At 34.7% G+C, this 22,043-nt stretch overlaps 1 protein-coding gene across 2 annotated transcripts in view; it reads right to left on the bottom strand.

The window, feature by feature from the left end:
- The window catches only part of MGAT4C (MGAT4 family member C), a 316,615-nt gene extending 296,540 nt beyond the window's left edge, over positions 1–20,075 (bottom strand). For both annotated transcript variants that reach the window (XM_086887803.1, XM_086887804.1), the window contains exon 1: positions 19,743–20,075. The gene's annotated coding sequence lies outside the window, so the exon portion shown is untranslated. The remainder of the gene's footprint in view (positions 1–19,742) is intronic.
- Positions 20,076–22,043: the final 1,968 nt, after the last annotated feature.

Genomic DNA, 22,043 nt, shown 5'->3' with positions numbered 1-22,043 from the left:
AGAAAAACCAAGCCTGGATATTTGTTTTAGTTTAGCAAAAGAAACTAATAAATAAAGGAATTAAGAAATGAAAGGAAATCAGTGTGTTATGTCTATAACATTTATTAAATGCAATTACAAACTTTGATTTTTTTTAACCACAAAAGCCAGACAATGTAATATGATAAAGAAAACCATTATTAATTCTTTGTTATGGTATCTTAGAAAAAACAATATGCCTATGTCTGATAATCTTTCCCTTTGTTAGGAACCCACCTTGGTATTCTATGGTAGAATAGGATTACAGAATTTTCTTTTGTAAATGAAATATTAAGAAGCATGTCATCCTAAGGAGAAATTACAGTGAATTCTAACATAACATACAATAGCTTCACTGATTTGCAGTTATTAAAAAAACCCAACCCTTGAACTTTAGTTATTGTAAATCTGGGGGAGTTATGTTTGCTGTTTTTAAAATTGAATTCACACTCCCAAATTTCCCCTGGCAAAACCAATATTTAGAATAATCTTTTTAAGTGTCAGGGAAACTATGAAATCCTAGGTTTGGAGGATTTTCTTCAGAACTTTTAGGTGGACAGTTCATGTTAACATATTCCACATACTTCAAAGCTTGAAAATTAAATTTTCTTTTCAGCACTTTTCTACTGCCAGAGTATATTAGAAATAGATAACATCCCAGAGTAATACTGCAAAATCTACAATTTAATGTCAGCTTTATTGAGAAGAATGTGAAAGGCTCGGTTTTTTTCAGATGTTTATTTCAGCAGTTCTACATCATATTACATTGTATTCACAAGGGGAATTAGGCAATTACATATTGTGAAAATGACAAAATAATATATAGCTAAATGAAAAAATACTTAGCAAACAAGAAGTGGTATTCTTATGAAACAATAACACTGGAAAAATCTTACAGTGAAACAAACATATATCTGTTTCAGAGAGCTCAACACAAATATATCTCAAAGAAATTTGTTAAATCTCTTGTTTAATTTAGTTATAAAAATGAAAATAAGAGATATTAATGAAAGGAGATAAAATCTGAAAAAATCTTAAAACACATAATTGAATCATTTGCTGGGAAAATCAATGCAAATACATTAAAAAGTCCTTTAATTATGTCCTGCTAAAAATTATTTTTTGTGTTGATTTCTTCCATCTTTAGTATCAAAAGAAAAACTGAAAAAAAATAGACTACTTTAGATTCAAGATATTAATTTAGATGCAAACTACTCAAACAACAGATTAAAGAGACATAAATCTAACCTGCATTTTCTTGTACACAGCAAAAGCTTTTACCTGTCAGTTCAATTAGTCTGGAAAAGTTCTGAAAACTTTTGAGATGAATGAATGAAAAGTCATCATTCTTTGAATTCATTATGATATTTCTCAAGATCATCAAAGTATATCAGAAACATTTGCTATATGCATCCATGTAAGCCACAAAGTGTTTAAAATATTTTAAAAAGGATCTTGCATCTAATCTTAATAGGAAGTGACTTCAGATAAGAAATCACACTTTAAAAAACCACATTGAAGAATCATAGCTCTTTCTGGAAACTAACACCTTATTTTTGAGCAACATGTCATTGTTGAAGTTATCACTTCAACTTTATCTTATCTATAAAAACTTTTCTTACCTTAGCAGCAAAATATTTTTAAATCAAAATAGTTCTGCAGATTGAAATTTCATCTCTTAGACTGGTAGTGGTCACACAGTTACATTAAACAATTTAATGGATTTGTCATATTGAATCTTTGAAATAACCTGTCTTCGTTGAATCTTGACCATGCTAATTTTGGCTGTATTTTAGAGTCTGACATTTAAGTTTCTGAAATTCTGCACCCATAATGCATGGGCTAAATCACCTTCTCTAAAGAGGTACTTTTTGGGGTTGAGAACTTGTGCGCTAATGGTTAAAAATCAAATTTTTAAAGAAATCAAAATTAATCCTGCAAAAGGCTGTAAGTGCTGCCTTTGACTCTTTCAGCTCTTATGAGTTAATCATGTATGCTGATGTAAGCACACAACTCTCCTGGTAGCTCTAGTTTGGAAGAAATATAGGAAAATGTTACACTTTGGAAGGAAAAAAACTAAAAAATTGTACCGTTTTAGTCCCAAAATACTCTCAATTTCTTTCACTGACAGTGGTTTTGTCACTGCTGTTTGCTGAAAGATGTGAACACACTTGCAAAAAAAAAATAAAATTTAGCATTGTCTTATCCACCTATATTACCTTTTAAATGAACATAGCAACAAAAATCTTAAAACACTCATGTTTTGGCCCCTGCTCCTTCCATTAGTTCTTGGGGTGAGACTAAATTTAGAACAAACATGGAATTTTTCTTCACTTTGAACCAGTCACTTTACTCTCAAAGCCAATATTCGTAGTACTGCCTGAAAAAGTGTTTGAACATTCTTTGTATGGTTTGGAATACAGACACATCAACTGAAAAGCAATTGAAGGAGTCTCCTTACCACAACTAAGATGTGTATTTTGTTCAAGTGTAGATGCAAACAGTTTTTCAGATAGCTTGACAGACCAGAATGTTTCCCATTAATGCACTGTTTAAAGTTCCACATAAAGAGGCATTCACAGTTTCATCTTTCCTAAAAAGCACTGGACAAATGCAGTCCACAAATGACAATTTTGCATACATCTGTGAGTGGATTATGAGTCAGTCACAAGTTTGAGATAAGTATTTTCATCCTACTACCTCTTTTTTTCTTCATGTAAGTTTGTCAATTGATAGCCAAAGGTTTGTAAATTAGGTTTTTTCAAAGCACAGAAAATAAGATATGGAAGAAAATACATTAAGTAAAATATCTGATAAGCAGTTCTAAGCATTCCAATGGTTTGTTGGAGGAAATGTCATCCTCTTGATTCTTTCTTTCCATTTCAGCAATTTCGTTTGATTTAGAGAAATAAGTTTCCATGTCCTTTCTGCAATTCCCAAATAAAGTTTCTTGTGCCTGTGACTTTCTAGCTGAAAAGTTTCTCTGCTCCTTTCAGCAATCTCCCACCTATTTTGATTTTGCAGGCTTTCTTTTTCTTCTATCAGTTTCACATAATACTCCAGTTCTCCTGAACTAAGTGTTGTGAATTCTCAGGGAAGGAGAATTATCCCCTCTATAAGAAATATATAATTGCTCCTGTTTAAAGTGGAATCAGTGTCAATACCACAGCCAGGGAACATTCCTCTGCGCTACTTGGTTACATCCTTTTGACCAAAAAAGCACATATACAAGAAACTGAATGAACAAGCTAGGCAGTTAGACCATCTGTTAGCATCACAGAATAATTGATTACATGCCATTTTGTTTTTTCTAATTTAGTATTTACACTTTGGGGTATTGAATGAGCAGAAATAATTCAAAATGCTTCAAACCTGAAGTGTTACTATTGCTGTCACTCTGCTAAAAACAGACCCCTTATGCAAAATTCCATGTTGTAGACTTGGCTATGGACTTAAGTGAAGCATAAAAATGCAACAGATCTGTGGTAGAATTATTATAAGCTGAAGGAATGATATATTTTTTTCTTTTACCTTAATCAGGCTCTGATTCATCATTGACTCTTTCTCATACCATAACATGCAGTTAATTAATGAAAACTGAATTTGTGGATCATGTTAGCACTTAAAAGCTCTGGAAGAGTCTAAGAGTTATCTATCAATACCAAAAGTTATCTGTCTAAACCAATAGGTTTACTGACATACTGTCCCTTAAGATATCATTAATTGCTTAAAATAGTGAAATTCCTGTTTTGAAGCAACTAGGACAAATGTGCAAATAACATCAATTTAGGCTTAGTATTAATGTTGGGTTCTTGTTTTCTCAAGAAGCTCAGTAATTATAATAAACACCTATTGTGAAATGAAGAGTTGATAAGAATTTAAATTCAGAAGATTTTTGAGTTGTATCCAAATTAATAGAAGTCATTCTGGGAAGAAAATGTCTTCTAATTTATATAGATATTATATAGCAGCGTAGCAGTACAGTAGGCCTGAAAAAATGTACTCATCTGCTACATTTCCAACGAAGAGCTTAAAAGCTTCTCTACCATACTTTATATATATAACTTTATAACTTTATATGGATATAACTTTAAATGGAAACAATTATTTTTTTCCCTCAGTACAAGCTGAAATACTACACAGGAGTATTTTATTATGCTAAGGATAAAAATAACCCCAAACAAGCAACCTATGGTCCTTCTTGTCAAGTGTGAAGATTTCCCACCCCTGTCTTTATGAACTGATACATAAGTATATTAATGAATTTAAACAAGCAGCTTGGAAATTCTCTCTCTACTAAGTCTGTGACTGCTGGAATATGACTGGAATATGACCTGCCTAAGAACTAGTTGCTAAAGGTAAATAAATCCCCAACAGCAGTCTTTGTTAGATGCCACCATAGAGAGAGACCCTCATTGACGTGACCTTTGCTGTTTGGGGACTGTCTGAGGAAAAACCTCACTGTACACGTGCACTTTTTTAGAACTGAGAAGATTCTGGCTCTCCTCTGCCCACAGTGCCTGAATAACTCAGTGAGGCTGTCTGTGTCTGAGCACCCAGCAGCAAGACAGGTAGGCATTAAAGAACAAAGCTCTGCCAAACTCCACAGCAGTTCTCTTTGCACTGACACCTAACTTATGCTTTCATATCTGCTTTGGAAACACTGGAGATTTTGGTAGGAATTTGGATAAAGGTAACTAAAAGGAAGATGGGATATTGATGCACTAGGCTGTGTAAAAATTACTTTGGTGCTTTATAAAGCAAGCAATAGTAAAGACTGACAACTCTACATAAATATTGTATACTACACTTAATATATTCTATATGCATATGTTAATACTTGTGACAAGATAATAAAATGATCTGTGCTTGAAACATGCTTGGCATTGTTGTGGCTCTTCTTTTCCTTCTTAAATAGTATATTAAATGTGAAGATATTTCTAGAAAAAGGTAACTTCACACTTCTAAAACTGAACAATTATCTTTTCTATTGTCAGAAAATGTATCAGGGATCTTTCACAGTTCTGATTCTGTTACACACAATTTGTCAGCTCTTTACAGAATAAGAATAGGATAGTACTTTTAGGACATGCCTAACATTGACAAAGGAATCCCTTAGAGAAAGTTTTTTATTTAGTTAAAAAATAACCATTCTGCATGTGATGTGGGCTGATTATAATTCATCATCTCCTGCAAGAAAGTCAACATCTTTTCAAATAGTCCCTTTCCATGCATAGTTACTTAGAGACACTTTAATATTATTCTAACCGTATTCTAAGTCAAGGTGATCTATCACTGTTCTGAAAAAATAATTTTGAGAAAGCTGTCTGTTATCTAACAGCTTACACAAAGAATGAATCTAAACCACACAGTCAGTGATTCTCAAAGTTCAGGTCCTCCAGACACCAAAAATATATCAAGCCACAAATGACAGCCAAGAAAATGTGACAGACATTTACAGGTGAGTAAGGAGAACCAAACAAAATTTAAATATAGATGGAAAGTATAGAAGATGTGAAACCAGGGCCTGGTCACTAGAAGGAATATAAAGACACTTGCTTGAAAATGCAAGGAACAGTGTAAGGAAAGAAAAAACCTGGACTTGTGAACCTGCTGAGGTACATACAGGGAAAGAGGAAGGACTCCTCCAAATCTATCACCAGCAAACAGAAGATGAGGGGAAATGAAGGCCCGCCATGTCTCTGCTGATTAGAGAAGGAGAACTGGTGACAAAGAACATGGGAAGGGTTGAGGTATCCTATGCTTTTTTCACTTTTGTCTTTTCTGGTTATATATGCCTTCAGTCATTACTGGCCAATAATAGAGACAAAGCTTTTTTTACTTCCTCATTAATGAAATGGATGATTTTTAAAAACTGTGCAGAATGTCAAGAATGCATGAGACAGGTGCACTACTTTACAGAGTAACCTCAAAGCTGGGAGAAATATGTATATTGTGTACATTGGAACATCATGAAGTTCCACAGAGGAAAATACCATTGTCCTGTGACCAGGGAAGAACAACATCAGGCATTAATACACATTGGTGGTCAACTGGCTAAGAATCAGCTTTGCAGAGAAGGTCCTGGAGGTACTGGTGAACAAGCTGACTATGAAATACCAATGTGGCCTTGCAGCAAAGAAGTCCAAGGGCACCCTGGAGTGTATTATTAAGAGTACTGCCACCAGGTTAGGGGGTCCTGATTCTGTTTTGTACAAAATACAATGACAAGTATGAAGTTTCAAAATTATTAGCTTCCTGGATATACATATCCTTAAAAAGAGAAGTGGTTATGCTAGTTCTTGCCCAGTCTCACTTTAGCTCATTCCAAATAGGTATGTTGGATGATAAAGATAAGAAATTTTGTTTAATCTACCTTTTTTCTTAAAAAAGAATTATCAGAAACTACTTAACAGATAAAAGAATCAAAACATATCTGATATTTTTAAAAAAATGTTTCTGAAACATTTTTCTTCTTCCAGAAAGTCTCTCACACAAAATACAGTGATATTTAAGTAAAGAAATGGGTATCAAGACTCTTGATACCTTGTAACAATGTATAAAAGAAAGTATTTTTAAGTTAAAGTTAATTTTTTTTTTTTCATTTCTACATCTTAAATAAAGAACAAATTTTACCATACAGCATTAAAAGCAAAATCTTGCCATGGATTGATAATATTTAGTATTTTTCATATATTACTCTTTGATTGGCCATTATAAAGATTTGTGTTGTAGCAAGGCTGGAAGATTGCTGCATCTCAAAGCTCAGCATGAATTTCAATTGTAGATTATTTCACATAGCTGAAGCTTAGTAGAGTAATTTTGCCAAAGATCACTTGAAATAATATATAGGATTGTCTTCTGCTTTATTTCAAGCATTGCTTTTCTCCCATTTATATGGACAGCCTAAGAAATACAAATTACTGCTGACAAATGGAATAGCTTTGTCTTTTTTTTTTTGTGTTATTCACCTTGGATTTGTTCTTTCTCTGTAGCCCCAGAGCTTTATGCCTGCTGAATGCCTGAAGCTGTTAGGTAGGAGTTGCCTCAAGTAAGCAAAACAATTAATCCCCCAATCAAGTATTGAATTTTCTGTCAATCACTCTTTGGTACTGTGGGTGACACCTGCCTGACACTGTCAGTTCTGCTTGACATGAATTTCATGTTAACACAAATCTCTTGACTCAATGATCAGACACGAAGCTATGGGTCCATCAACTCCTACATGCAAAAATATTTTTTTCTGTTTCAGCATGATTGTTAACACGTCTATGCTAATGACTTGGGAAGAGAAGCTGTCATTCACTGTACTAAAATATTACTAGAAAGCCAGATCTTAGGGTAGTGTGCTGTATTCTGATGGTTTTTGAGGAAAATGGCAACTGTTCAAGACATTACTTAGATCTACACCCAGTAAAACTAAGTATTCATCATCTCCAACATCTCTTTTGGTGAAACAGTTCTGCCCTGTTGTATGGGGAATATTTCTAGGGAAGTTCCCATCATATGAAGTATGTTTCCATTTTATTTTCTGGCAAAAACGCTTTTCACATTTGCCTAAATAAGCAGCATGAATTTCCTCATGGACAAATCTTTTGGTTTTTACATTTCTGACCTGCTAAATTATGTCATATAAAATTATGGCAAATTACAGGACGTCACATCATGTTACATAGTTTACATTATAAGTCAATTCATCTTGACACAATGTGACAAAGTAATGCAATATGTCAGTTCTGTAAGTACATTTTTTAAGTAATGAGGTAACATTTCAGCATACAAACCAGGGCACCTATTTAGTATTAAATATCCATCATCTGCTTCAACAGCAGCATGTGGAGCAATTGGATCTACTGAAAGGAGATATTTTTGTTGTTTTCTCTGCTAATTGATTAAACAGTACTGTGCAAGCATTCTCTCCATATTGTAAAAACTAATTTCATTAAAACACTCACTCTACATGTCAACACTCTGGGAACAGTACATATCTCAGCTGATAAATTATGTGCTATTGAAACACAGAGCTTGAGTTTCAAGCAGCACTGGTCTTCATTAAAACCATGACTGAAGCCGGTATTTCAGTAATGAAACTTCTATTGAACATGAAATATTTGTGCAAGATTATGGTATGCACAAAGCATTTTCAGGGCAAAATCTTTAAATAATTTTTTCTCAACAAATATATGCCAGCCAATTGTAGTAGAATTCTGTACAACATATCTGGCAGGAGTGACCAGACTACTAGTCCCTGTCTCCATACAGCAAACACTAAGCAAGATGCCAGTCACGTTTACATTGCCTCACCACTCATGTTCTAAGGATTCACCTGCACAGCAAGGGTCCAATTACAACATTGCATAATTAAGGAGGTACAATATATGTTTACAGTAAGATTGCCGTGAAAACACAGGTACTTTAACTTGGTTTAGTAACAGGGAGGAATTTGAACTGCAGAGTGAGACCCCATATGAATTTGAATGGTAACCTACTCACTTTCTGGAGAGTGACCAAACTAACCTTCATGCTGTTAGAATGAAGTTCCTCTTGCTTGCACGGTACTACATTAAAAACCAAAATTGTTTCTGTCAATGAACACACTCAACAGGAGAAACCTTTACAAAGGTAAAAGGGCTTTCTGTCACTACCCCTCTAAACATCTGCTCTAGTGGGAGGAAAAAGAGTGAAGAATAGACAGAATGCTAATAAAGCAGCCTGTTTTCAAAGCCATTATTCCACGATTTTCTCCAATTAGATGGCTTAAATGGGAAGGGAAAATATCTCAGAAAGGCATTTTTTCTTTGATATTTTCAGTTTAGTTAGCCATGTAGCCATCTGTGCATCCCTTTCTGCCATATTGATAAGAGAAACAATGTCAGGAGAAAATTTTTAGAGGCAGAAGGCTGCCTAACCCAGCATCTTAGACATGATGTTGGTGGCTGAATTAAGATTGAATGAAAGAATGGGGGTATATGAAGGAGAAAGGAAAAAAAACAAGTATTACATGAAAAAGATCTGTTAGGACTTTAGCAATTTTACACTAAAAGGTAGAGATACTTCTAGCTGTAAGAAATTATTTCATACTGTCCTTTGCAAAAAAGGGCTTCTAGGGAAAAAGCAAATTTTGTTATCCAGAAAATTATATCTGGGTCTCATTTTTGACTCTCAAAAATGTACATTGAAATATATTTCCAATTTTCAGAAAAATCATTATTCAGGCAAATAAGTATAATTTGTGTTTTACAAAATATTCTGTTTAAAGTTTTTGTAAATCATACTATAAATCTCTGAAAAGTAAAAAAAATAGTCTTTTAACAGTCTATTATATGACAGTTATCTCTCAATCTAATACTAATCAGAACACAGCTAACTAGTATTTTAATTGCTAAATAGAGCATCTTCTGTTTCAGATAGGTTCTTTAACATTTATATGTAAAGTTTATAGAAAAAAGAGGTTTGTGTAATTGTATATGGGAGATCGTTGCGGATCTTGAAACTAATTTTCAAAAGAAATTAAATGTTCCATTTACATTTCAAAGTCACAAGATATTATTTTTCATTATCATTCATATCTATCTATCTATCTATCTATCTATCTATCTATCTATCTCAAACATACATACAAAATATCCTTTCCATCTAACATTAGACTCAAGTCTATTTTGGTCATCCTTTTCTGCTTGTTTCCTTTTTAAATAACAATGGAGTCTTAGCTGAAGTAAGAAGGCAGAGGACACAAACACACAAATATCTTGTTGTTTTTGTCATGCTTTGTCATCCTTTGCCACAGATATTGAAAATAATACACTTTATTATAAAGTTAGTCATAGTACTAAGCATACCAGTTCTGTATGGTAAATTTGTAATATGTTCTCTAAAAAAGTGTAACAATTTTTTTGGATGACTAAGAATAAAATTTCAGGTTGTTAAGTCACTTCAATTTGGCATGATGTACTGGTAAATTTCAGAAATTATGCTTTTCTATTTCTTTGCCAAACAGATTTTCACTTTACAATTAAGTGGTGTTTTATATTACATATAACTAAATCTAAATTAAAAACAAGCAAACAAAAAAATCTACACAATTGAAAAGTAAAATCCTTTTTAAGGCTTTTCAAAGCTTCTGTGAGAAGTCCTGTGTATGTTTTACTTGGTCAAGATGGGTTTCATTCGAAGCTGAGAATTTTGTCATGCAGTACTGGCACTGAACCAAGTGTGTTTTCCTGCAGATCTTGTATCTGTAACTGGGAATGGGCTGTGCATCCTTGAGATTCTGTTACACCATTTGATAATACTGAAAAATTTAAATCCTCATCACAGGCCAGGTAGAGAACTTACAGGAAATCTCAGAAGGAATCTCTGGCTATGGAACAAAACTAACATAAAGAAGATCTACTGCTAATGAACAACTTTTTGTACAAATTTCATATGTAGGTAGGAGAGACATTCACAAGAAAAGATTCATTCCCACAGTTAAAGTACGCCTAAGGCCGGGAAGTTTCAAGCTATTAGAAATAAATAGTTTGCCCTTATGTGTTCATAAAAATACTAGATTGGAAAAGATAACCTGCAGTTTTTGTTCAGGAGAAAAGTCAGTTATCTGCACAGAATTGTGGATTAAGTTTTTGAGCATTTTTTTAATTTTTCCTGGGTGTGAGTTTGTCTGCTGATTTATCAAAACAGAATTTATTTTTCATATTAATTTCTAGGAAAGAATTTCATCTGCATGTACTTAAAAGACTGCTATTGCATACAGAGAGCAAGTATTTCTCCAAAATGGTCTGGAAGTTTGCCATTCTTATACCATTAGAGATACTGTTTGCAGTACTCTTATTTTGAATGAATGCACCATATCCAGTAAGTGATCTTTATTGTCTCAAAATTTAATTGCTTGCTCTTTACAGTTCAATCCATTCACCCTGGTGTTTTTCTCACCAAGGTCATTATGAAACAATGCACTATAGTGAAAGTTGCCATGTGTTCAGTATTTCTGATCACATGTTTTTCTGGGATTTCTATCGATCTCTTCTTCTACACCTCCATTTCATATGTAGAGATTATTTTAGTATGGAATTTGAACTCTTTCTGTTAATGTAATCATCTACCAATAATTATACAAAATCAGTATGAGGAAATCTGTCAGCATTACCTTTATATGCCCAAGTAATTTCAATAAGTAATATCAATTTTAAGTAGAATTTTTCTTTCATTCTTCCTTTACATTTTTTTTTTTTTGATAATAAACTAAATAAAACAACTAAGAGAATCATATGTATTTTTATATGATAAAGTTCTGCTTGGTATCTTCATAGTAGTGCATGGTGCTACATCAGGTTGGCAGATGGTCACTGCTGAGGTTTCAGATGGCTCAGCTTAAGGTCAGTCCTGTTTAATATCTTCATTATTACCCCTCAGACTCCTTTGCTGCAAAGCAGACAGAGCCAAAGTCCACAGCTGCTGCTCACAAGACATTCCCTCCAGCCCTTTCTTCAGTGTCTTGTAGATGCATTGAAGGATTCTCCCCAAATTGTGAGACCCAAAACTGCATACAGCGCACAAGATGAGGCTGCACCAAGTACAGTGAGATAATCACCTCTTTTTCTCAGCTGGCCATGCAGAGTTTGGTGTACCCTGCAATGCATTTTGTCCTCTGGGCAGTGAAGGACACTGCTGACCCGTGCAGAACCTGCAGCCGAGCAGCACCCTCGTACCCCTTCCTGCAGGGCAGCTCTCCAGCCACTCCTCTCTCAATTTATATTGGAGCCAGCCAATACTCTGTCCCAGGAGCAGAATCAAAGAATCAGGCATTTTGACTTGTTAGTGTTCTTGCCAATATTCATAGCTCAGTGCTCTAACCTATCTAGATCCCTCTGCAAATACAAGTCCTCAGCACCTCCCAGTTTGGTATCATCAGAAAACTTGATAACAGTACATTAAACTTCTGCTTGTATATTGTTAAAAAATACATCAAATAGAACCACCCCTAGAACTGAACCCTGAGGAACACTGCTGGTGGTCACTGGTGACATCATATTTCTACAGAGTAACCAGGAGTCATTAACATAAGACTGAAGAAAGGAAACAAACAGCTTCCTTTTGTGACTGAAATCATGGTTCTAAATTTATTAATTTTTAAAATTTATGAAAATTAATTAAATAATGTGGCCTGAGGTCCTCAAAACTATTTGAGATGTATATATAAAGAAAGTGAATTTCATAGTCTTTCTAATCAGTGTATTATTTTATTTCAGCGAGTGAAGTGCAACATTACTCTATCTGAGAAAGAGCAGCCCCTGAAACAATATATGCCAGGAGACAAACAGCAGGAAAGTAGCTTGGTAGAAAAATACCAGGAGTCTTGATGGACACTGAACTGATCATGAGCCAGTAATGTGTCTTTGCCATAAAGGAGGGTCCCAGCTTGCATGAGGCAAAGCATTGTCAGTACACTGAGATGGGTAATTCCTGCCCTCTGCTCAGCACTGAGGAGGCAGCATCTGGAACACTGTGCCCAGATCTAGGCTCCCCAGTACAAAAGAGGTGCTGACAGACTGGAGACAGTTCAGTGCTTAAAAGATGGTGAAGGGACTGGACCATTTCTTCTAGGAGAAAATTCTGAGAGAAATGTGGCTGTTCATCTTGGAGAAGAGAAGCTTCAGGGAAGATTTTATTAATGTGTCTAAATGCTCGAAGAGATGGTGCAAATGAGATGGAGCCAGGCCCCTTTCAGTGGTGTCTACCAACAGGACCTGAGGCAGTGGGCACAAATCAAAGCACAGGAGGTATCCTCTGAGCACTGGGAGTCACTTCCTCACTCTGAGTGTGACATGAGCACTTCCACATGCTGACATAGGGTCTCTGTCCTTAGAGGTATTCAGAAGCTGACAGCACGTACTGTTGGACTCCCAGTTCTAGGTGGCCCCAGAAGAGCTGGACCAATTTTCCTCCAGAGGTCCCTTCCCACCTCACCCATTTGCTGATTTTGTGATTCTATTTTACTGTATTAGGAATTCCACTCAAGACCTTTAGTCTAGATACATGGAAAGAAAGATAGTCCTCTTAAAGCATTGTTCATTTAAAGATTTACACACAGGTTTAGCTTAGTGTGCCCAGTCCCTCTAATCTCCAGCACTGTGGAAGCCAGAAACATAGAAAAAATAAAAAAAAACCCCAAAAAACTAAACAAATCCCCACACTTTGCATGTGTGGAAATTGAGGGGTTTCTCACAGAGGCTGACAGATCCAAAATTACAAAAAAACAAGTAAAGAAGTTTTTGGAAAACTTCCTTTAAAAAAAAAAACTTGCATTAAAAAAAACAAAAGAAGCAAAAAGAAAACAAACAAAACAAAATGAAATTAAATTAAATTAAATAAAAAGCCCCACAGACAACAAAAAACAAGAACAAACTACTTCACTATCAAGTATGTAGGGAAGTACTTTTATAAAACTGATCAGATCTGGAATTTGTTTCAGTAGATCAGATAAACTGTACAGATAGTTCTTAAAGATCCTTATTGACTCAGGGGTTTGATTAGTGTTGCAGCAGGTGTTCTGATGGCAAGGGAAACATCAGAGCTCTAGGGGATTTCAAACTCTCTATCTGGCTGCCAGTCTGCTTTTCCCCAAGGAGACACACACCAGAGAAATAAGTTCTTTTCAGAAAATGAGCACAGATCTCGTTTTTCCTCCACTGACACTTTTTGACAGGAGGTAGGGAAGACACGCAAAGAGTGCAAAGCAGTTTTAAGGTGAGGTTAAATGTCATAGGTGTTGTAATTTAACAGTTTACTGCTGCAAGAAGGAGGAAATTCCTCTTTCCACCTTATTACTCTGACAGTCTCAGTCTCCCTGGTATTTCGATGGTGTGATTCAGGTCTCAGATTCATCAGATCCTTAGATAACATGATTCAAATTACTAAACTATTGAAAAACTATTCATTTTTTTTCTGTGAAGCTAGTTTTTTATCAGACTTATTATTACTGGCTGATGGAGGGACAAACTTCACAGTCAAAGCCTTTCCAGAAGAGGGAAGGCCTGCCATGATATTCCTTTTGGTGCTGGGCAGATGCAGAAGTGGCTGCTGCTGCATCATACTGATGTACAAACTCCCTTCCTATAAGGAACAATAGTAAAGCATACCCTATGATGGTTAACACAGATTATAGCATAGGAGGGTGTGAATCAACTGCTGAATGTGAATGATCACTTATGGGAGTGATATTTCAGTAATTTCAAAGTGCTAAAAATCATCCCTAAATTCCAGAGGCTGTACTACATTTTTTATAATAGTTCTATTAAAGTTCAAAAGGGAGTACAAAACTCAGAAAACAGAGCAAAATATTTCTCCTAAAGTTTTAAAATATTTCATGAATCTGGTTTTTGTGTTGTTGTTTGGTTATCTGTTTGGTTTTTTGGTTGTTTTCATGTTCTTCTTCATGAACTTTGCAAGCAGAAGATTGATAAAATATCTTATTAACTTCTCTCATTATTATACTGTATATAAACCAACAGCTAGGGAACGCCTACCAGTCCCTCTGTTTCTTAAAGGATAGTAGTATTAGAAAGTAAAACCTCTTAAATTTGATTTTCTCTAACTTTGGTCATTCAATATCAGAAAACTTCAACCTGGAAAATTAAAGTTGATCAAATAGGATTAGAAGAAGTACTGGAGAAAGGAGGTAAGTTTGCTAGAGACAGTTACCAACTCCTCCTTTTTTAATAGTGTACTTTGATTTTACAGAGAACTCTTCTATCCTTCCATATAATGTTTGACACATTTAAAAACACAAATGAGAAATGCTTCTTGGTTCACACAAAAATTTGCATGCATGCTAATCTTTTTTAAAGTTAATTGCTGCTCCAAAATAGTCAAATTAGAACCCGAAAAGTGTTTCAATAGAAGTTTCTGTGATGAAAACACACCTGAGAAGTGTCTTTCAAATAATATCCATATGAAATACATATTTCACCCACTTCAAATAATGAAAGTTTGGGGCATCAAAGGCAATAAGCAGCCGTCAAGGAATTCTTTACAATTTTTTTTAAATATAATTTTTTCATCTGCCTTCAATTCTGATTAAGTAGTTTTCAAAATTTGAGAAGCTATGGACTGTTGAAAGGTGTTGCCAGTCTTCAGCAGCAGCTGGATAAGCAAAACATCAAACAAATAATGTACCTTTCAATAGACTTACTAATAGGCACAATTTAAGACAGAAACTTCATGCTGATGGATGTTAAGGGACAACTGGAATACTTAAATATACAGAATCTGATTCCACTCTTGTTTATTCCATTGCCTTCAATGTAGTGACTTCTAGAAGCATGAGAAAGAGTCAAACTAAGTATTAAATGACATTTGAAACATGATCTATCACTATAATTTCTTCACTAATGTTATCTATCTCTCTACGTCATACAATAATTGTAATGACAGCCTTAAGTTAGAAAAGCAATATTGAATCTCCCTGAACAAACCAAATTTTAATTGCACCTGAAAATACGTACTGCAGAAAATTCGGCATATTTATTGGCAAGAAGAAGAGACCAGCCTATGATATTTCAGAATAGCTTCTATACTCAGCAATACATAAAAGAAAAAAAAAAGTGTAAGAAAATATTACAGGTATATGATTTTCTCACTTTTTTAGTCATATTTACTTTGTACTGCATAGCAAAGTGAAACAAGATTCAAACTTATGGTAAAAACTTCATTTAAAATGGCCTTTGAACCATATACTTGCAGGTTTTCTTACTCTAGCATTTGGGTTTTCCAGAAAGGTAATAGATTTTCAAATGTGGTTTCATAGGATTTGGTGGGTGTGGAGTGGCTGAAGGGCACAAACAGAAAACCCCAAATCTTTGTGTTTTGAAACAAAATGCTTTAGTTAAAATATGTCAAACTAAGGTAATCATAGGACGAGAGAATTAATGTCCACTTTTATAAAATTAACTTAAAAATACATAATCTGAAAGATATTACCCTGAATTAAAAATTAATTCATTTAAGCATGAACATGTCAATATTTTTGTGAGGCATGTCCGTTTCAACAGGAATACCAGCTGCTTTGTACTTTGTCTATTCAGATGATACAATTCACTAAAACTGTGTTAATATTTGATCTGAATTCTCTTGAGAGATGAGGACAAAGTAAAGAAGGAGAAGTGAATTCAAATGCCAATTTATCTTTCAAAAAAAGTTTTTAGAATATGAACATATTTCTACCCAGTCACTTAAACATTATTGTTTACTAAAATTTCAGATAATTTGCATAACTAAAATAATAAGCTAAAAGATACAACACAAAACTTGTGTGAGGCCTTAGATTTGTACCTGTATCTAGGCAAGGTATCCCACAATTTGAGAAGTTGGATCACACTTTGAGAGTGTACTGAAGCATTTCCACCAAAATAAGACAATTTGAGAAATGTGAACTAGCTTTGTATGTTCTTTCAGAATTTCTTTATAATTATCAGATATTTTCAGGGGAAACCATCTTTCCACTCTCGCTCATCCAAAATTGTTCAATTATATGTGTGAAAACACAGATTTTTTGTTTGTCATTAGACCTACTTAAATTTCAGCAGAATTAATATATAATTGAATGTGTTGTCTAGCTAATGGCCTGTGTAAATGATACAAATGAAGCAAAATAATTCATTTAATAAATGCTTAAACAGATTTAAATCAGTCCTGAAATCCAGAAAGACATATAAAGGGAAGAAACAAATCAGGTCATAGCATGTCCCAATCTTAGAAACACACAGGTTTTGCCTGAGAACATTCATTTTGCCATTATCCATGCCCCTAGGTCTTTCTTCTTCTGAGAACTTTTCCCACAAGTTACCTGCTAGAGTTCAAAGAACAGATGATATTAAAGAGTCATGAATTACTTTTTTCAAAAAAAATGTTCTTACAGTTACTATTTTTACTAGCTGCATACAATCATGTGTTATCACAAACATATTGCCAACTCTAAAACAAGAAGGAAGAAGAACGACACAAGCAGGAAGCTGCCTTTTTTGTATCAATTCAGTGTAATATCTTTACCTTCTTAAGGTTCACTCTGGGAGAGGAACAAATTCTGAGCTCAAACAGATGTTAAATAAGCACAAGGGAAAACCAGAAGCGTTGCATAAGAAGGTCAAAATTGTCCTTTTTTTTATGATTTGTCTAGCACATAGAACAGGAAGGAGTAAAACCTATGGTCCCAAGGAAGGAACACAGTCAACACATGAGTTTACTTCAGCAAAATTTGGCACAGGAGATAAGCAGTGTTGGCTAAGAAATACCGAAAAATGTAAATAAAATGGTTGTATTTGTTATGTTGCTGTAAATTCCTATGTATAACTTTTTGTTTTGTTTTGTTTTGTTTTGTTTTGTTTTGTTTTGTTTTGTTGGGTATTTTTTGTACAAACTTGTTAATGTAGGAAGCTAAAGGTAGAACAGGAATACCAGTGGAACCAGGACAGGAAGAAGACAACAGATTATAAATTTAACACCATAACAAACAATTTGAGCTTAAGCTTTCTTCCCAAACTTATTTTCTTTCATTTAAGCTATACCATATTTTGTAATACAGCTCTTTACAAATATGGCCTAAAAGGATATCAGAAGGCAGTAGAAAGGTCCACCTGAAAATGGCATAATATATGGGTAGATCAGAATTCTCTATCAAGAGAATGAGGGAGAGCCATTACTGCACATCATGATAGACAAAAAAAAGAAAAATGAAACACAATGAGAAGGTAAAGATGGAACATAAAGCTATCAATCTTCATTTATTTTCTATTATTTAATAACACCCTCCTACTTAAATTTTAGTGTGTTTTATTTCATCTTGCTTTGGAGAAAATATCAAGATACGTTTGTGTTGCTCTTGGTTACTCCCCAGTCCCATACATCAGAAACAATTATATTTAAAAAGCCAGTGGTTTAAGTAACCAAACATTTAAAGGGAAACATATATCGGACCCAAAGGAGACAAAATGGAATGTGATCTGGAAAAGTTAGTTTTTCATGTGAGCAATATATAATAAGAAAAGCCTGTGTTACCCTCTAGGTTGTGAGGTTCGTAAGTGATTGCACAAAATGCTGAAATATCCACGGGTATCCAGAAGCACGTTGTGATGCCTCTGTCTATTTAAGTGAGAAGTTTGGGAGATTGGGGAAAACACAGCTAGTGTGCACATTTCCTTTAAATAATATCTTGCTGTTGGTAGGAGCCTCTAGGGAGAGCTTAGTGGAAGCCTCTTTGCCTGAGTCTTTCTGAGGTCCATAGGAAAGGAAGTGCTTTAAGAGAGTTCATTGGAAATGGGATAGAATCAATCTCTTGACTTTTTTCTTCAGCCTTTCCAAGGCACTAGTGGGAAGGAACTTTCAGGTGTTGCATACAGGAGCAACATGTACTAATGTCATTTTTTCTTAATGCTTTGAACATACTATATTCCTTAAACAGAGGAAGATAAACATACTAGAAAATACTCTTGTCTCAGATTTACTGCTTCTAATCAATATGGACTTTTGAGACCTCTTTCATACCCCAGCTTTGTTAGTATTTCTGTCTTATTGCTTTCATTCAGTAGTATATTCAAAAATATGACAAACATCTGTCTTGTAACTAAAAATCCAGTTCAGCATATCCACTGCACTATCAAGCACACCACAGACAAGCTCATACATCAATTACTCTTGGTAGCATGACAGCAGCCCAGCCAGTGCACTGGACAAGAAACTACAGGTAAGAATTTCTATTTTTCTCAGGGCTTAACTCTTGCTTAGCCCTGCACCTGCCAATTTGTGTTCAAGTCTCAGGGCTTGTACTCAGGTAGAGTGCCAACTTGGAAATGAAACAAGGCCAGGACTTTAACTTAAATGTGGCAGTGCTTTTTCCATCTCTGCAGCAACTCCCGCGCTTGGAATAGTTCAAAAATGTCTGGCTGCTTCTGCAATTTAGAGATCTTTCATTTTTAGGTCAGGCTGCTTCACAAGCTACAGACATGCAGTAAGCAATTCAGATTAGGAGGAACATGCTGTAACTCCTATATAAACACAGAAGTTTAAAAGACAATAAATTCTTTACAGATTTTATTTTTAATCCTCCTGTTGTGGTATATAACCCTTATGCTTCACTAAGAAGCTCCTGGAGTGTGGCAGTACAGATGCCACAACAGACTTCTGTCACATTTCTATCAGAGATTTTCAGAATGAAATATTGTAACTCCCCATGTGAAAGGATAGAACATCATAGTAAACAAGCAAATATCTAACTGCAGAATTAATTTGTAGTACTTTAAGGAGAGTTCTGCATATATCCAGGTTGGAAAATATTTTGCAAAATTAATACTCATCTATAACAAATTTAAAATCAGACATATGATTTTGCTATTGATTGCTCATTGTTTCAAAAAACAACATTCTCTGGACAGTCAGCATCAACTTGTGGCAATATTATATGCAACACAATGGATTTTTGCTTTTTTTGTTTAAAGGTAAGGGATTGGTTTTGCTTGGGGGGATTGCTGACAAAGCACTTAGCAGTAGGTACAACACATCTACAGTAAGTAGATCAGAGTATTTTACCTGCAAACATGCTGCAATAAAGTGCCATCATTCAATCAATACAGACTACTTAGTTAACATTTTTCTTAATGTATCTGGATTACCAGGTCATTAGATCATTACCTGATAAATAGTGTGGGTAATGAATCGAGAGAGTAACTACATACCTTCAGGAAGAACCTGCCCGATAACAATAATCCATTAGAAAAACTGGCAGTATCCTCTGATCTATTGCCCGCAAAGCTATGACTTGATGGAGAGTTTCATTCCCTCTGCTCAGCACTCCAGAAGAAAATCAGCACAATTTAAATATTTCTCAGGATGTGACAGCTCTCTAGATCCCTGGCTGCATTCTTTTCCCAGGGGTTGACAATCTGGTGTTCCAGTGTGCATAGAGCAGTGAAGATGAATTGAAAAAGCTTGAGATAAATTAGGGATGGCTAAGTTAAAATTGTCTCTGCTCCCGAGTCTCTCATCTGCAGTCTGCAAGCCTATTTTGCTGTGAAAAAGCTAGATGGCAGGCTGCCTCAGTGAGTTCTTCTTAAGCGACAGGGAGCATTTTCAATGAAGAAAAATTCTCCCATTATCTAAGCTAATGTGACTGCAGCTAAATCTAGTCTTAAAAGTGTCTACTAGCATGAAATCCATTCTTACTGCTCCTTTCTTTCAAGCCACAAGTTAAAAAAGAGAAAGGAAAATAAAAGGGAAAAAAAAAAAAGAAGCAAAACAAAAAAAGCACCACCCTGGATTTTTCTATGCAAAAAAAATACTCAAACTTTTAAAAGTTGATAAATGGACACATGTTTCATAAGTATGCCAAAAAATCTAAGTGTTAGGAATTATCACTGTTTCCAAAATTTTATCTGTTTACACTCAGTTCATTTTTTCACTATCTGTTCTGGTTTTTTTTTGATAGGTATTGTGTCATTGAAATAATCTACATTTTCAATGTTCTAGGAAAGGAAAGCATTTTCCCCTTTTTCACAAAAAATGAAGTGACAGCTAAAATTCTGAACAATCACCATATTTAGCCTTAGTAGATAATCCTAGAAAATCCTCAAAAAAAAAAAAATTGATATTTTGCTATGCCTCTAAAAAATATTGTGTAATTTTTTTTTTTAATTATGAACCACTTATCTCCCTATTTTTCAAAAAAATATAGAATTGACATTTTCTGAGTATCACTTTAGTGCCAAAGCTATTTGACAAAGTAACTAATATCTACTGCTATGTAAAAAGTTTTTATAATGAAAGCACTAGGGCAGGAGTTTTTCATTAAACATATTAAATGAAGTTTTTTGTCCTCTAAAATATTGGATACAATTAATAAAAAAATATATAATTTCAAAGAGTCATGCTCCCTAGTAAGCAGATACTTTTGCAAATCCTCTCTCTAGCTTCAAATGATCTAGTTTTCTGAAGTCCTAGATATGTACCACTAATGACTTTCTCAGACTTGATTTCTCAATGTCATGGAAACTCACCCCCCACCCTATGCTGTAAATAAAGAGAGATGCAGCTGAATACATATGAATATAGCCTTAGTGCTAGAGTATTCTGAGAATGATGAATAAATATATTGACAAGAAAGAGATATAAACTCTGCTTTCATCAAACAGGCATGAAGAGACTGAAAATCTTTAGGACATGACTGTAGTGGTCTCTTTTTTTCCCCATGTCCTGGGGTAAAACATTCACTCACATTAATAGAATTCTACCAGGTGAAGTAAAAGGCATGATCAACATTTTCAAATTTCTTTGGGGCTTAATTTACTAAAACCACAGCCCCACAGAGCCTCTGTGTTTTATGCTGAAGGCATTATGTGCAGCCTATATTTTCTTTAGCAGAGTCTCCTTTGGCCTGTGTCCTAATAACTTCCCCTTGAAGCATATGCAAGCACTTGACCAGGTCCAATTGTTGAGTACATACAATACACATAAATACACACCAAAGTGGCGTATAATCCAAAAGGATTAAAGAGTTTCCCATGCTGCTTTGCTCTAAAGATTATTTAGGGTGTTGTAACACTCACTTCTAGGTGACAGTGCCTGTGCTGCAGTCCCTGTCCTTAACATTTCTACATTTTCCATGTACAGATAATAATATTGCATATCATAATATCACAAGTCATAGAATCATAGACTCATAGAATGGTTTTGGTTGGAAGAGACCTTCAAGATCATCTAGTCCAAACCCCACCAGCTCTAGGTGGCCCTGTCTGAGAAGGGAGTTTTATCTAAGTGATCTCCAGAAATCCCTTCCGACCTCAACAATTCTGCAATTTTAACTATTGTTTAGGAACCAACAAAAACCCTCAGTTCATAGTTCTGGTGATATTCTGTTTAAATATTTCCTAATTTTTTTAGCCTTTATTTTTCAAAACATCTTCCTTATTTTGGATTATTAGATTCCTCTTTCTCCTGCTCACACAATCACAGCATCTGCTGCTGAAACTAATAAAACTGCT

The sequence above is a fragment of the Cyanistes caeruleus genome, chromosome 4, assembly GCF_971803275.1.
Source record: "Cyanistes caeruleus chromosome 4, bCyaCae1.hap1.1, whole genome shotgun sequence".
In the NCBI taxonomy this organism is placed as follows: domain Eukaryota; kingdom Metazoa; phylum Chordata; class Aves; order Passeriformes; family Paridae; genus Cyanistes; species Cyanistes caeruleus.
Note: the sequence above shows the minus strand (reverse complement) of the source record. Positions and strands in the feature narration are given on the sequence as shown.